Raw genomic sequence first — 13564 nt, 5'->3', positions numbered from 1 at the left:
CCCGGGGTCATTTCTGTAATATTAGAGCTGCAAGGACAAATCCCTGATTCATTGTCGGCCCATTAAGACTAATTCCTTCATTTCTGTGAGTCCAGAGTCTTCCTGGAAGGAGCAGTCGGCTGCCAGCGCCTGAGCTCTCTCCAAACAGCAATTACATGAAAGCTTCACCCGTGATTACTCCTCATTGTGCGGCAGAGAGTGACTGGAGCGTAATAGAAGAAGTTATCACCTCCGAGAGCCTCCACGCTGCTTCATATTCTACAAGTAATCTGCTCCACGGATGTGTGAGAGTGACCTGTTATATACCACGCGAGGACACAGTCAGCGCCCCCCAAACCGTACGATCTCACAGTATAATAGTAATATCTCAATCTTACAGTGCCCCCTAGACTAGTAATATCTCACAGTGCCCCCTAGACTAGTAATATCTCACAGTGCCCCTATAATATCATCTCACAGTGCCCCCCTATAGTAGTATCATCTCACAGCACCCACTACAATATACTCTCACAGCACCCCCTCTAGTATTATCTCACAGCACCCCCTATAGTAGTATCATCTCACGGTGCCCCCTATAGTAGTATCATCTCACAGCACCCACTACAATATCCTCTCACAGTGCGCCCTATAGTAGTATCATCTCACAGTGCCCCCTATAGTAGTATCATCTCATAGTGCCCCCTATAATAGTGTCATCTCACAGTGCCCCCTATAACAGTATCTTCTCACAGTGCCCCCTATAATAGTATCTTCTCACAGTGCGCCCTATAATAGTGTCATCTCACAGTGCCCCCTATAGTAGTATCATCTCATAGTGCCCCCTATAATAGTGTCATCTTACAGTGCCCCCCTATAGTAGTATCATCTCACAGCACCCACTACAATATCCTCTCACAGTGCCCCCTATAATATCATCTCACAGTGCCCCCTATAGTAGTATCATCTCATAGTGCCCCCTATAATAGTGTCATCTTACAGTGCCCCCCTATAGTAGTATCATCTCACAGCACCCACTACAATATCCTCTCACAGTGCCCCCTATAATATCATCTCACAGTGCCCCCTATAGTAGTATCATCTCATAGTGCCCCCTATAATAGTGTCATCTTACAGAGCCCCCTATAGTAGTATCATCTCACAGCACCCACTACAATATCCTCTCACAGTGCCCCCTATAATATCATCTCACAGTGCCCCCTATAGTAGTATCATCTCATAGTGCCCCCTATAATAGTATTATCTCACAGCACCCCCTATAGTAGTATCATCTCACAGTGCCCCCTATAGTAGTATCATCTTACAGCACCCATTAAAATATCCTCTCACAGTGCCCCCTATAGTAGTATCATCTCATAGTGCCCCCTATAATAGTGTCATCTTACAGTGCCCCCTATAATAGTATTATCTCACAGCACCCCCTATAGTAGTATCATCTCACAGTGCCCCCTATAATAGTGTTATCTCACAGTGCCCCCTATAGTAGTAATGAATCACAGTGCCCCCTATAATAGTAGTGAATCACAGTGCCCCCTATACCAGTAATATCTCATAGTGCCCCCTATAGTAGTATCATCTCATAGTGCCCCCTATAATAGTGTCATCTTACAGTGCCCCCTATAATAGTATTATCTCACAGCACCCCCTATAGTAGTATCATCTCACAGTGCCCCCTATAATAGTGTTATCTCACAGTGCCCCCTATAGTAGTATCATCTCAAAGCACCCACTACAATATCCTCTCACAGTGCCCCCTATAGTAGTATCATCTCATAGTGCCCCCTATAATAGTATTATCTCACAGCACCCCCTATAGTAGTATCATCTCACAGTGCCCCCTATAGTAGTATCATCTCACAGCACCCACTAAAATATCCTCTCACAGTGCCCCCTATAGTAGTATCATCTCATAGTGCCCCCTATAATAGTGTCATCTTACAGTGCCCCCTATAATAGTATTATCTCACAGCACCCCCTATAGTAGTATCATCTCACAGTGCCCCCTATAATAGTGTTATCTCACAGTGCCCCTATAGTAGTATCATCTCACAGCACCCACTACAATATCCTCTCACAGTGCCCCCTATAGTAGTATCATCTCATAGTGCCCCCTATAATAGTGTCACCTTACAGTGCCCCCTATAGTAGTATCATCTCACAGCACCCACTACAATATCCTCTCACAGTGCCCCCTATAATATCATCTCACAGTGCCCCCTATAGTAGTATCATTTCATAGTGCCCCCTATAGTAGTATCATCTCACAGCACCCACTACAATATCCTCTCACAATGCCCCCTATAATATCATCTCACAGTGCCCCCTATAGTAGTATCATCTCATAGTGCCCCCTATAATAGTATTATCTCACAGCACCCCCTATAGTAGTATCATCTCACAGTGCCCCCTATAGTAGTATCATCTCACAGCACCCACTACAATATCCTCTCACAGTGCCCCCTATAGTAGTATCATCTCATAGTGCCCCCTATAATAGTGTCACCTTACAGTGCCCCCTATAATAGTATTATCTCACAGCACCCCCTATAGTAGTATCATCTCACAGTGCCCCCTATAATAGTGTTATCTCACAGTAGCCCCTATAGTAGTAATGAATCACAGTGCCCCCTATAATAGTAGTGAATCACAGTGCCCCCTATACCAGTAATATCTCATAGTGCCCCCTATAATAGTATTATCTCACAGCACCCCCTATAGTAGTATCATCTCACAGTGCCCCCTATAGTAGTATCATCTCACAGCACCCACTAAAATATCCTCTCACAGTGCCCCCTATAGTAGTATCATCTCATAGTGCCCCCTATAATAGTGTCATCTTACAGTGCCCCCTATAATAGTATTATCTCACAGCACCCCCTATAGTAGTATCATCTCACAGTGCCCCCTATAATAGTGTTATCTCACAGTGCCCCCTATAGTAGTATCATCTCACAGCACCCACTACAATATCCTCTCACAGTGCCCCCTATAGTAGTATCATCTCATAGTGCCCCCTATAATAGTGTCATCTTACAGTGCCCCCTATAGTAGTATCATCTCACAGCACCCACTACAATATCCTCTCACAGTGCCCCCTATAATATCATCTCACAGTGCCCCCTATAGTAGTATCATTTCATAGTGCCCCCTATAGTAGTATCCTCTCACAGCACCCACTACAATATCCTCTCACAGTGCCCCCTATAATATCATCTCACAGTGCCCCCTATAGTAGTATCATCTCATAGTGCCCCCTATAATAGTATTATCTCACAGCACCCCCTATAGTAGTATCATCTCACAGTGCCCCCTATAATAGTGTTATCTCACAGTGCCCCCTATAATAGTGTCATCTCACAGTGCCCCCTATAATAGTGTCATCTCACAGTGCTCCCTATAATAGTATCATCTCATAGTGCCCCCTATAATATCATCCTACAGTGCCCCCTATAATATCATCCTACAGTGCCCCCTATAATATCATCCTACAGTGCCCCCTATAATAGTAATATCTCAGAGTGCTCCCTATAATATCATCTTACACTGGCCCCTATAATATCATCTCACAGTGCCCCTATAATATTATCCTACAGTGCCCCCTATAATAGGATCATCTGACAGTGCCCCCTATAATAGTAACATCTCACAGAGCCCCCTATAATAGTAATATCTTACAGAGACCCCATAATAGTAATATCACACAGTGCCCTGTATAATAGTAATTTCTCACAGTACCCCTATAATAGTATCATCTCACAGTGCCACCTATAATAGTAATATCTCAAAGTGCCCCCTATAATAGTAATATCTCACGGTGCCCCCTATAATAGTAATATCTTACAGAGCCCCCTATAATAGTAATATCTCACAGAGCCCCCTATAATAGTAATATCTCACAGAGCCCCCTATAATAGTAATATCTCACAGTGCCCCCTATAATAGTAATATCACACAGTGCCCTGTATAATAGTAATATCTCACAGTGCCCCCTATAATAGTATCATCTCACATTGCCCCCTATAATAGTAATATCTCGCTGTGCCCCCTATAGTAGTAATATCTCTTAGTGCCCCCCATAATAGTAATATCTCACAGTGCCCCCCATAATAGTAATATCTCGCTGTGCCCCCTATAAAAGTAATATGTCTTAGTACTCCCTATAATAGTAATATCTCACAGAGCCCCCTATAGTAGTAATATCTCTTAGTGCCCTCCATAATAGTAATATCTCACAGTGCCCCCCATAATAGTAATAGCTCTCAGTGCCCCCCATAATAGTAATATTTCACATTGCCCCCTATAATAGTAATATCTCGCTGTGCCCCCTATAAAAGTAATATCTCTTAGTACTCCCTATAATAGTAATATCTCACATTGCCCCCTATAATAGTAATATCTCTCTGTGCCCCCTATAATAGTAATATCTCACATTGCCCCCTATAATAGTAATATCTCACAGTGCCCCCTATAATAGTAATATCTCGCTGTGCCCCCTATAAAAGTAATATCTCGCTGTGCCCCCTATAATAGTAATATCTCACAGTGCCTCCTATAATAGTAATATCTCTTAGTACTTCCTATAATAGTAATATCTCGCTGTGCCCCCTATAATAGTAATATCTCCTTGTGCCCCCTATAAAAGTAATATCTCTTAGTACTCCCTATAATAGTAATATCTCACATTGCCCCCAATAATAGTAATATCTCTTAGTACTCCCTATAATAGTAATATCTCACATTGCCCCCAATAATAGTAATATCTCACAGTGCCCCCTATAATAGTAATATCTCTTAGTACTCCCTATAATAGTAATATCTCACAGTGCCCCCTATAATAGTAATATCTCTTAGTACTCCCTATAATAGTAATATCTCGCTGTGCCCCCTATAAAAGTAATATCTCTTAGTACTCCCTATAATAGTAATATCTCACATTGCCCCCAATAATAGTAATATCTCACAGTGCCCCCTATAATAGTAATATCTCTTAGTACTCCCTATAATAGTAATATCTCACAGTGCCCCCTATAATAGTAATATCTCTTAGTACTCCCTATAATAGTAATATCTCACAGTGCCCCCTATAATAGTAATATCTCGCTGTGCTCCCTATAAAAGTAATATCTCTTAGTACTCCCTATAATAGTAATATCTCACATTGCCCCCAATAATAGTAATATCTCACAGTGCCCTCTATAATAGTAATATCTCTTAGTACTCCCAATAATAGTAATATCTCACAGTGCCCCCTATAATAGTAATATCTCTTAGTACTCCCTATAATAGTAATATCTCACAGTGCCTCCTATAATAGTAATATCTCTTAGTACTCCCTATAATAGTAATATCTCGCTGTGCCCCCTATAATAGTAATATCTCCTTGTGCCCCCTAGAAAAGTAATATCTCTTAGTACTCCCTATAATAGTAATATCTCACATTGCCCCCAATAATAGTAATATCTCACAGTGCCCCCTATAATAGTAATATCTCTTAGTACTCCCTATAATAGTAATATCTCACAGTGCCCCCTATAATAGTAATATCTCTTAGTACTCCCTATAATAGTAATATCTCGCTGTGCCCCCTATAAAAGTAATATCTCTTAGTACTCCCTATAATAGTAATATCTCACATTGCCCCCAATAATAGTAATATCTCACAGTGCCCCCTATAATAGTAATATCTCTTAGTACTCCCTATAATAGTAATATCTCACAGTGCCCCCTATAATAGTAATATCTCTTAGTACTCCCTATAATAGTAATATCTCACAGTGCCCCCTATAATAGTAATATCTCTTAGTACTCCCTATAATAGTAATATCTCGCTGTGCTCCCTATAAAAGTAATATCTCTTAGTACTCCCTATAATAGTAATATCTCACAGTGCCCCCTATAATAGTAATATCTCTTAGTACTCCCTATAATAGTAATATCTCGCTGTGCCCCCTATAAAAGTAATATCTCTTAGTACTCCCTATAATAGTAATATCTCACATTGCCCCCAATAATAGTAATATCTCACAGTGCCCCCTATAATAGTAATATCTCTTAGTACTCCCTATAATAGTAATATCTCACAGTGCCCCCTATAATAGTAATATCTCTTAGTACTCCCTATAATAGTAATATCTCACAGTGCCCCCTATAATAGTAATATCTCTTAGTACTCCCTATAATAGTAATATCTCGCTGTGCTCCCTATAAAAGTAATATCTCTTAGTACTCCCTATAATAGTAATATCTCACATTGCCCCCAATAATAGTAATATCTCACAGTGCCCCCTATAATAGTAATATCTCTTAGTACTCCCAATAATAGTAATATCTCACAGTGCCCCCTATAATAGTAATATCTCTTAGTACTCCCTATAATAGTAATATCTCACAGTGCCTCCTATAATAGTAATATCTCTTAGTACTCCCTATAATAGTAATATCTCGCTGTGCCCCCTATAATAGTAATATCTCCTTGTGCCCCCTAGAAAAGTAATATCTCTTAGTACTCCCTATAATAGTAATATCTCACATTGCCCCCAATAATAGTAATATCTCACAGTGCCCCTCTATAATAGTAATATCTCTTAGTACTCCCTATAATAGTAATATCTCACAGTGCCCCCTATAATAGTAATATCTCTTAGTACTCCCTATAATAGTAATATCTCGCTGTGCCCCCTATAAAAGTAATATCTCTTAGTACTCCCTATAATAGTAATATCTCACATTGCCCCCAATAATAGTAATATCTCACAGTGCCCCCTATAATAGTAATATCTCTTAGTACTCCCAATAATAGTAATATCTCACAGTGCCCCCTATAATAGTAATATCTCTTAGTACTCCCTATAATAGTAATATCTCACAGTGCCCCCTATAATAGTAATATCTCTTAGTACTCCCTATAATAGTAATATCTCACAGAGCCCCCTATAATAGTAATATCTCACAGTGCCCCCTATAATAGTAATATCTCACAGTGCCCCCTATAATAGTAATATCTCGCTGTGCCCCCTATAATAGTAATATCTCTTAATACTCCCTATAATAGTAATATCTCACATTGCCCCCAATAATAGTAATATCTCACAGTGCCCCCTATAATAGTAATATCTCACAGTGCCCCCTATAATAGTAATATCTCACAGTGCCCCCTATAATAGTAATATCTCACAGTGCCCCCTATAATAGTAATATCTCGCTGTGCCCCCTATAATAGTAATATCTCTTAGTACTCCCTATAATAGTAATATCTCACATTGCCCCCAATAATAGTAATATCTCACAGTGCCACCTATAATAGTAATATCTCACAGTGCCCCCTATAATAGTAATATCACACAGTGCCCTGTATAATAGTAATATCTCACAGTGCCCCCTATAATAGTAATATCTCACAGTGCCCCCTATAATAGTAATATCTCGCTGTGCCCCCTATAATAGTAATATCTCTTAGTACTCCCTATAATAGTAATATCTCTTAGTACTCCCTATAATAGTAATATCTCACATTGCCCCCTATAATAGTAATATCTCTCTGTGCCCCCTATAATAGTAATATCTCACATTGCCCCCTATAATAGTAATATCTCACAGTGCCCCCTATAATAGTAATATCTCACAGTGCCCCCTATAATAGTAATATCTCACAGTGCCCCCTATAATAGTAATATCTCGCTGTGCCCCCTATAATAGTAATATCTCTTAGTACTCCCTATAATAGTAATATCTCACATTGCCCCCAATAATAGTAATATCTCACAGTGCCCCCTATAATAGTAATATCTCTTAGTACTCCCAATAATAGTAATATCTCACAGTGCCCCCTATAATAGTAATATCTCTTAGTACTCCCTATAATAGTAATATCTCACAGTGCCCCCTATAATAGTAATATCTCTTAGTACTCCCTATAATAGTAATATCTCACAGTGCCCCCTATAATAGTAATATCTCTTAGTACTCCATATAATAGTAATATCTCACAGTGCCCCCTATAATAGTAATATCTCGCTGTGCCCCCTATAATAGTAATATCTCTTAGTACTCCCTATAATAGTAATATCTCACATTGCCCCCAATAATAGTAATATCTCACAGTGCCCCCTATAATAGTAATATCTCACAGTGCCCCCTATAATAGTAATATCTCACAGTGCCCCCTATAATAGTAATATCTCGCTGTGCCCCCTATAATAGTAATATCTCTTAGTACTCCCTATAATAGTAATATCTCTTAGTACTCCCTATAATAGTAATATCTCACATTGCCCCCAATAATAGTAATATCTCACAGTGCCACCTATAATAGTAATATCTCACAGTGCCCCCTATAATAGTAATATCTCACATTGCCCCCAATAATAGTAATATCTCACAGTGCCCCCTATAATAGTAATATCTCACAGTGCCCCCTATAATAGTAATATCTCACAGTGCCCCCTATAATAGTAATATCTCTTAGTACTCCCTATAATAGTAATATCTCACAGTGCCCCCTATATTAGTAATATCTCACAGTGCCTCCTATAATAGTAATATCTCACAGTGCCCCCTATAATAGTAATATCTCACAGTGCCCCCTATAATAGTAATATCTCACAGTGCCCCCTATAATAGTAATATCTCACAGTGCCACCTATAATAGTAATATCTCACAGTGCCTCCTATAATAGTAATATCTCACAGTGCCACCTATAATAGTAATATCTCACAGTGCCTCCTATAATAGTAATATCTCACAGTGCCTCCTATAATAGTAATATCTCACAGTGCCCCCTATAATAGTAATATCTCACAATGCCCCCTATATTAGTAATATCTCACAGTGCCTCCTATAATAGTAATATCTCACAGTGCCTCCTATAATAGTAATATCTCACAGTGCCCCCTATATTAGTAATATCTCACAGTGCCTCCTATAATAGTAATATCTCACAGTGCCTCCTATAATAGTAATATCTCACAGTGCCCCCTATAATAGTAATATCTCACAGTGCCCCCTATAATAGTAATATCTCACAGTGCCCCCTATAATAGTAATATCTCACAGTGCCTCCTATAATAGTAATATCTCACAGTGCCTCCTATAATAGTAATATCTCACAGTGCCCCCTATAATAGTAATATCTCACAGTGCCCCCTATAATAGTATCATCTCACAGTGCCCCCTATAATAGTATCATCTCACAGTGCCCCCTATAATAGTATTATCTCACAGTGCCCCCTATAATAGTATTATCTCACAGTGCCCCCTATAATAGTAATATCTCACAGTGCCCCCTATAATAGTAATATCTCACAGTGCCCCCTATAATAGTAATATCTCACAGTGCCACCTATAATAGTAATATCTCACAGTGCCTCCTATAATAGTAATATCTCACAGTGCCACCTATAATAGTAATATCTCACAGTGCCTCCTATAATAGTAATATCTCACAGTGCCTCCTATAATAGTAATAGCTCACAGTGCCCCCTATAATAGTAATATCTCACAGTGCCTCCTATAATAGTAATATCTCACAGTGCCTCCTATAATAGTAATATCTCACAGTGCCCCCTATATTAGTAATATCTCACAGTGCCTCCTATAATAGTAATATCTCACAGTGCCTCCTTTAATAGTAATATCTCACAGTGCCCCCTATAATAGTAATATCTCACAGTGCCCCCTATAATAGTAATATCTCACAGTGCCCCCTATAATAGTAATATCTCACAGTGCCTCCTATAATAGTAATATCTCACAGTGCCCCCTATAATAGTAATATCTCACAGTGCCCCCTATAATAGTAATATCTCACAGTGCCCCCTATAATAGTAATATCTCACAGTGCCCCCTATAATAGTAATATCTCACAGTGCCTCCTATAATAGTAATATCTCACAGTGCCCCCTATAATAGTAATATCTCACAGTGCCCCCTATAATAGTAATATCTCACAGTGCCCCCTATAATAGTATCATCTCACAGTGCCCCCTATAATAGTATCATCTCACAGTGCCCCCTATAATAGTATCATCTCACAGTGCCCCCTATAATAGTATTATCTCACAGTGCCCCCTATAATAGTATTATCTCACAGTGCCCCCTATAATAGTAATATCTCACAGTGCCCCCTATAATAGTAATATCTCACAGTGCCCCCTATAATAGTAATATCTCACAGTGCCACCTATAATAGTAATATCTCACAGTGCCTCCTATAATAGTAATATCTCACAGTGCCACCTATAATAGTAATATCTCACAGTGCCTCCTATAATAGTAATATCTCACAGTGCCTCCTATAATAGTAATATCTCACAGTGCCCCCTATAATAGTAATATCTCACAGTGCCTCCTATAATAGTAATATCTCACAGTGCCTCCTATAATAGTAATATCTCACAGTGCCCCCTATATTAGTAATATCTCACAGTGCCTCCTATAATAGTAATATCTCACAGTGCCTCCTTTAATAGTAATATCTCACAGTGCCCCCTATAATAGTAATATCTCACAGTGCCCCCTATAATAGTAATATCTCACAGTGCCCCCTATAATAGTAATATCTCACAGTGCCTCCTATAATAGTAATATCTCACAGTGCCCCCTATAATAGTAATATCTCACAGTGCCCCCTATAATAGTAATATCTCACAGTGCCCCCTATAATAGTAATATCTCACAGTGCCCCCTATAATAGTAATATCTCACAGTGCCCCCTATAATAGTAATATCTCACAGTGCCTCCTATAATAGTAATATCTCACAGTGCCCCCTATAATAGTAATATCTCACAGTGCCCCCTATAATAGTAATATCTCACAGTGCCCCCTATAATAGTAATATCTCACAGTGCCCCCTATAATAGTAATATCTCACAGTGCCTCCTATAATAGTAATATCTCACAGTGCCCCCTATAATAGTATCATCTCACAGTGCCCCCTATAATAGTAATATCTCACAGTGCCCCCTATAATAGTAATATCTCACAGTGCCCCCTATAATAGTAATATCTCACAGTGCCCCCTATAATAGTAATATCTCACAGTGCCTCCTATAATAGCGCCGTCACTTTACAAATCTTATTGATTGTTTATTTCTATCCAAAAACCTCATAAACAAGGATGAGGCATGAAAGAAAATTAGATCAAAAACCTCTAAGTAACAGTATTTGTGCACATCTGTGTTCATTATCTTTCCATGGTAACCGGCGTCTAATGGCGGCGGCGGCGGTGGTCGTCTCCCGCCTCTCACCCGTTGTTAGGGAGACAACCTTTCTATATATTGTTCTAAACTTTTTTTTTGCCCGGCTATTGATAACTTGTGGTCGGGGGGTTAATTGGCGCGGCGGTGGCGTCCTATGGGTGATGCCACCATGTAAACACGGTCAGCGGTTGTCATGATCACCTGCGCGGCTGCTCTGCCTCATTGTCTGGGGTGATATATGTTGCGGGGCTGTGTATACAGAGAGCGCGGCTGCTGTACATCCGCTTAAAAGCATTCCTATGATAGCGTTTTAGAACAATTACCCCCGCAGGAGAGGCGGCCATCGCCAATTTCTAGATGTTTTACGGTATTATTTATACAAGTAAATATTCGGTTGTCTGCCCTCTATGGTACATTACATCATGAGCCCAATTCCGGTAACTGGTGTGTAGCCCCTGCCCCCCCACCCTGGTGCCCGGACAAAAACTATTGTATTCTATTCGGAACACGACGGGATATTATTCACCGCGGTAACGTGCAGCGCTCCAGATATTACCGCTCTGGGGAGCGCTGGGCTCCGCACAGTAAGTATTTGTGGGTAAAGGGCCATAAAAGCATAATTTTTTGGCTTGGGCTCCTGGTGTTTTCGGGAGGGGAACGCAAGGCTGGATGAGTAAGACGCACTGGCAGGCGTCCATTATAGCGTGAGCAGGCGGGGGGCGCCATCCTCAGAGATGAGGGACATCCATCCTCATTCTAGATTCTCATCTAATCTTGCGAGTCTAGAATTTCCATAAAAGTGAAATATAGTTATTGGGTAAAATTGTATTTGAGCCGATTTCTCTTCTTGGGGGCGAGGGACGTATTAAGGTTGGTAATATCGCGGGCGGCTCGGAGAAGGGTCACGCAGAGGTGAGGGCGTCTTGAAGATATTTGATGGTCGCGTGTGGATCTAGTCTTACCGTGTTTTGTAAGTTGTGTCTGACTTTTTCTTATTGGTTGATACTTCGGCCACTATCGATTTAAAGGGACCCCCACTAAATTAGCAGCCCCCTTACATAGGGGATGAAATGTCCTTTCTAGAATCCCATCGTTTATGTGAAATATTATCTTTTTACCTATGAATAATCTCAAATATTTCCTTCAGATTCAAGTAAAAATGAGCAGAGGTGAGTCACTTTTTACCTGAGATGAGTCAAGTTAAGAGGCAGGGGGTAGGGTCATTTCGGACTCTTCAATTCTATAGAATCTAGAAATCTGAAACTAGTGTCATATTAAAGAAAAGCTCACAGCAGGTTTGTGGTTCTTTGATCTACAGAACCAGCAATAGAGATGGTTCAAGAAAAAGGGCAGCACAGGGACTCAGTGGTTAGCCTTACAGCCTTGCAGCGCTGGGGACCTGGGTTCAAGTCCCAGGGTCAACATCTGCACATAGTTTGTATCTTCTCTCCGTGTTTGCATGAGTCTCCTCCATGTCTTCCGGTTTCCTCCCACACTCCAAAACAAACAGGTTGATTAGATTGTGAGCCCCATTGGCTGATTGACTGATGTGGGAAGCTCTGTGCATCGCTGCATAATCTGTGTGTGCTTTAAAAATAAAGAATTATTATTATAGAGGGAAACTGGATCTTTATGTGCAACTCACATTCCCAACTATTTCTTCGCCTGTGTGTATCTCCTGTTCTTTAGCCAAAGAACCATAAGTCTGATATGAAAGATGAGATTCTTATCTTTAATATGACACAAGCATGTTACTAGGTGCTATAGAACTCAAAATAGAACTCAAAATAAAGCAACTCTCCCCTGAAGCCTCTAAACTTGACTCATCTGAGGCAAAATATAACTCTTCTCTGCTCATTTTCACATAAGAATGGAGCAAATGTTTTGTTTTTTATAGGCAAACACTTGAGATTTCACATTAAAGGGAATTCTAGAGAGGACATTTTTATTATCTGAGTGGGCTGGTAGTTAATAGGGTAAATCTGGTGACAGGTTCTCTAATGACTATTGCTTGTTGTGTTGTCGGTGACCCTGCGCAGAAGTTTCCATCATGACGTCTCGGTGATAAGAGATTACAAGTCCTGACAACAAGAAGCCACAGGCAGCACAGCGCAGTCACCACATCCATGTCAGTACACGTCTCCTCAGGATGTGGCCCCCGGGGGCCGGTCACTACACCACGTGTAGACGGCAGAATGACGTCCTCGTGATACATATGTGGACAACAAATCACAAGAAGAAACCACTGCATCTCTAAGTGACAGCGCTGAACGTGATGATGCTGGAAGCAGGTTTTGGAGATGATGATGGGAGTCTGCTTACTCTCAGGCGGCTACACCGTGTCATACAATCACTCACAGGATGCTGTG

The 13564-nt window shown here is 40.3% G+C and overlaps 1 protein-coding gene across 4 annotated transcripts in view; it reads left to right on the top strand.

Moving 5' to 3' along the window:
- The window catches only part of TTC33 (tetratricopeptide repeat domain 33), a 186459-nt gene that overhangs the window by 77211 nt on the left and 95684 nt on the right, over positions 1-13564 (top strand). The gene's annotated exons all lie outside the window — the stretch shown is intronic.

The sequence above is a fragment of the Engystomops pustulosus genome, chromosome 1 (assembly GCF_040894005.1).
Source record: "Engystomops pustulosus chromosome 1, aEngPut4.maternal, whole genome shotgun sequence".
Taxonomy (NCBI): domain Eukaryota; kingdom Metazoa; phylum Chordata; class Amphibia; order Anura; family Leptodactylidae; genus Engystomops; species Engystomops pustulosus.
Note: the sequence above shows the minus strand (reverse complement) of the source record. Positions and strands in the feature narration are given on the sequence as shown.